This window comes from Schistocerca piceifrons, chromosome 3 (genome assembly GCF_021461385.2).
Source record: "Schistocerca piceifrons isolate TAMUIC-IGC-003096 chromosome 3, iqSchPice1.1, whole genome shotgun sequence".
Classification (NCBI taxonomy): domain Eukaryota; kingdom Metazoa; phylum Arthropoda; class Insecta; order Orthoptera; family Acrididae; genus Schistocerca; species Schistocerca piceifrons.
In genome coordinates this window covers 60,360,653-60,365,405 of record NC_060140.1, presented here as the reverse complement: position 1 = coordinate 60,365,405, position 4,753 = coordinate 60,360,653, and the positions used below count along the sequence as shown (strand labels likewise).

The following is a 4,753-nucleotide window of genomic DNA, read 5'->3' as shown; positions in this document are numbered from 1 at the left end:
TATAGCTTCTTTTGCTGATGGCCGAAGAAGCTCTTAATTTAAACGTGCATTCAGCACGCAGGTAAGTATTGATAATAAAATTTTGACGTGGCTAAGTTAAATATTTTGGGCGAGAGAATTAATTAAATTACACTGCACGCAGTAGATGAGCTCTGAACTGGCCCTCTTGAGATCCGCTATCGCTATAATTTTATAGGTATTCGAAAGAAACTTTTCACATCTTCATAGTCATAGCGGACCTCCAACCTATTTAAATCTAAACATCCTAGCCTTATTTATTAGCCTACTTAATCTATCTTGCTTCCTTCAGTTTTGAGATGAAAACCAGAAATCATGAATTTCCACTAAAATCTTAATTTGTGAAATCCAAAGTACTGTTTTTATTAAATCATTATGAAAGATGAATCTAAATATAAATTTTGAAGTCTCTAGCTCTTTTCTGTTGCGCCAATGATTTTTCTAGAAAAACGTCCAAATTTCGAAAATGGCTGAAGTTATCGAACCGATATTTAACACACATTAATTTAGTATTATTCCTGACATGCTAGAAAAGTTTTAGGTCATTTGCTTGATTTTTAAGGTATTGCGCAACATTTATGACGTCAGAGCTAGTTACAGCAGACTGGCTGGCACACAATGGAAACTGATGTGAATTTACTACAGCGTGAGTAGGCTGCTTCCCTACACGACGTACTCCCGAATGCGAGTTACGTGTGCTGACCACTGCGCCACCGCACTCTGTCAGAAACACACACTTACATAAATACACATACAGACAGACAGCAAACAACTGAAAAGAAAAGAGTCGGCAAATCTGTCATCGCTTACAGAAGTAAATGACACGCTAATCACTGTAAATAACAGTTGGACTAATGGTATGTTAAGTAAGTGCGACTGTAAACCAGTATTCCACGTGAGCGAAGATTCAAGTAATGATTTAGATGTTTGTCTGTTTCATTATAAAATATTTGCATCAACTGTTTTAAATCTAATAGCCTCTATACGAAAAAAGATATTTCCGGACACCACCTGAAGATGTGTTATTCAGAAGGGGAAATGTGTCCGCGTCTATAAATAAAATAGAGGTGCAGCACATAAAAAAAGTTCTCTTGCTAACTACTTCATTTTATAGCGTAAAAACAGCAAAGATAAAATTTTAGAGCACTGAGAGGAGATTGAAAGAAATTGTTCTCTTATATGGCAAAACATGTCGCAGATGAATTTTTCTCCTGCTAGGGTTCCATGAAGGTTTTGACGCTAGTTATGCTCGGACAGTGCAGTCAAAATGTCATGTGATGAATATCATTTCAGTGATGTTTCTGTCCTCCTCATGCATTCCGTTTTGTGACAGAAGATGAGGCGTTTAGTGTCTGAGATAACTTTAGACACATGTTGAGCTGGTTGCTCATTGTGTTGAAACTGCTTCCGTTATTCGTGAAACACTTCGTTGTTTTCACAGTGTTATACAACCTTTGGCCAGCTGATGCCAGATGTGAATTAATGTAAACGAACGAAATTTATGAATCAATGTGAATGGACGAAATTTTTAGCAACATGTCGAAAACAATATTTATCAGACGACAGTGTGGTCACCGTCTCTGAACGTTACTAGCGTCCGAACGTCCATGGTCCCTAGTAGGAAATGGCGTACAGTCTGTGATGTAATTCGAGAGACCTCTTGCCTTTTCGTCTTGCTGAACTACAAAGCTTTACTGCCTGTTACGCAGCATAAGTGTCAAGGGGGAATAGTGCTGTCAACATGGTATCAACTAATATGTGTCCCTACAGTTCTTACAAAAATTAAGACGTCAGATACCGAGAACACCGGTTGGTGCTATACAGTTCTCTTACTGTTGATGAAGTCTTCTCGGGTTATCAGCCGAGTCAAGGCAACGTTTCAACAAGTATCCTACTTGTCATCTTCAGGCAAAGTGTTGGATTCGTGTCCTTTCAGGGTCTTTATAGCTGCTGGACCACAGGTTCCTCTGCCTCATCTGCGTCGGCAGTGCCAATCGATCGCCTCCAGAGAGGGGTGTCGCGCCCATGGTAGGGGTAGGAGTCACGGCTGGTGTTATCGGCAGGTCCCTGCGTGCTGGTGGGAGCGGGCATCGCCGCCTGGTGCGGCCTCTGCATTTGGTCCGCTGCCTCTGCCGGTCTTGCATCGGAGCGTTCGTGTCGTATTTTTGTTATCGCTGCATCCCTCGGGGTGCTAATTTGGAAACTGTTCTCTCGATTGACAAGGTCATCATTAGCTCGTATCTCCACAGCCTCTATAAAGATCGAATACCAGAACCTGTTCAACCCCACACAGCACCATTGTTCGAAATCTAACATATGGTTGCCGTTGAGACTGTGTCCCGCCACTGCAGATTTCTCCGTTTGACCTTTGACTTCACCATCGAAATTCGCCGACAACAACTAAATTCGCAGTTCTCTCACTGTCCACATTTTTTTTATGGTTATAGATCACGAACGCTAAATTATAGAAAGGAAAACGATGTTACTTTTACCACTTTCTTGAAATACACTCTTGTAATCATGAGTGAAATTATTCGTGTAAATTTATGAAGGTATGCAATTTAATAATACTTTGACTGATGAGAAACTTCCTGGCAGATTAAAAGTGTGTGCCGGACCGAGACTCGAACTCGGGACCTTTGCCTTTCGCGGGCAAGTGCTCTACCAACTGAGCTATCCGAGCACGACTCACGCCACGTCCTCACAGCTTTATTTCTGCCAGTACCTCGTCTGATACCTCCCAAAAAGCTGCGAGGACGGGGCGTGAGTCGTGTTCGGGTAACTCAGATGGTAGAGCACTTGCCCGCGAAAGGCAAAGGTCCCGAGTTCGAGTCTCGGTCCGGCACACAGTTTTAATCTGCCAGGAAGTTTCATATCAGCGCACACTCCGCTGCAGAGTGAAAATCTCATTCTGGAAACATCCCCTAGGCTGTGGCTAAGCCATGTCTCCGCTATATCCATTTTTTAAGGAGTGCTAGTTCTGTAAGGTTCGCAGGAGAGCTTCTGTAAAGTTTGGAAGGTAGGAGACGAGGTACTGGCAGAAGTAAAGCTGTGAGGACGGAGCGTGAGTCGTGCTCGGGTAGCTCAGTTGGTAGAGCACTTGCTCGCGAAAGGCAGAGGTCCCGAGTTCGAGTCTCGGTCCGGCACATAGGTTTAATCTGCCAGGAAGTTTCGTATCAGCGCACACTCCGCTGCAGAATGAAAATCTCATTGTGGACTTTGTACTGATGTCCAACTAGCCATAATCATTTACCGGAGAAAAGAGACAGTTGAAGACTTTTTCGATGTAAGCTCCTTTACATTTTTACTCTCCCTCTCACTTGTTCCACAGGAGGACAGACAGTGTGACAATTATTGAACTGTCAGAAATAGAACCGTCATAACATCTCGACGGTTCGTGCTAGGTCGTTCAACCTGCAGGGTTGACCGTGGGGCATGATGGGAAGTTGTATGCACATACATGGTTTAGTTTAGCTACGAAGCCCACTTTTATTTGGATGGGTTCGTCAATAAGCGAAATCGACGCATTTGGGGGACTCAGAATCCGTATTTCGAGATTGAGAAGTCTCAATGCGGTGTGCAATGTCCAGTCACAGAATAACTGGTCCGATATGCCTTGATGGCACGGCGACTACCAAACAGTACGCGAAGGTTTTGGAAGATGATTTATCCCCATTACCCAAAGTGAACCTGATTTCGACAAGATCTGGTTCATGCAACACGGAACTCGACCCCTTCGAAGCGGGAGAGTGATTGATATCCTGGAGGAGCACTTTAGGGTACTCAAACTCCACTGGTATAGGCATCGATTAGCCGTCATATTCTCCGGATCTGAACAATTGCGACTTCTTCCTGTGAGGCTATATTAAAGCCAAGACGTAGATCAATAACGTCAAACCATTGCTGAGCTGAAAACAGCGGATCAGGAGCTCATCGACAGCATCGATGTTCCGACACTGCAGCAGATCACGCAGAATTTCGCTATTCGGCCACGCCACATCATCTCTTAAGATGTATAACCTAAATCCGAATATCTGTTGTGACCTTTACATAAAGTGGGTTCAAGGTATAGCTTGTAACTAATTTACGTTTTTCTTCATATAGCTCATTAGTTGTCACCATGTACATACCGATATGCGTGTGGCTGTCTTGTAATTGCCGACGTACGCCGCTGGTGGTCATGGAAGGCGCCGTAACGGCTGTATGAGACGTTAATGCCGTCGTCCGACCGAGACTGCAACCGTATCGGCAGCATATTTTCGACGCATTGGTCTTCATGGACGACGATTCGCGTCCCCACCATGCACATTTTGTGAATGATTTCCGTCAAATTTCCGTCAAATACACACATCAAAAACAGTTTCGCATCACCCCGGTTCCCAGAACTCCTGAAGATAGACGTTGACTGGGGATATTGTATTACATACTCAGTCCCTTTTGACTGTTCAGAGATGTCACTAAACACGCCCAAAGTTGTAAACAACCACGCGTGAGCAGCGCCCATATGACGGAGGGAGTCTGACAGCCGATCAGATCCAGTCATTCCACCAGGTTCAAAATGGTTCAAATGGCTCTGAGCACTATGGGACTTAACTTCTGAGGTCATCAGTCCCCGAGAACGTAGAACTACTTAAACCTAACCAACCTAAGGACATCACACACATCCATGCCCGAGGCAGGATTCGAACCTGCGACAGTAGCGGTCGCGCGGTTCCAGATTGTAGCGCCTAGAACC

General features: G+C 44.2%; 1 non-coding gene across 1 annotated transcript; it reads right to left on the bottom strand.

The window, feature by feature from the left end:
• Positions 1-2,627: 2,627 nt before the first annotated feature.
• Positions 2,628-2,702, bottom strand: Trnas-cga. Its single transcript has one exon. It is a non-coding gene; the product is annotated as a tRNA-Ser (tRNA).
• Positions 2,703-4,753: the final 2,051 nt, after the last annotated feature.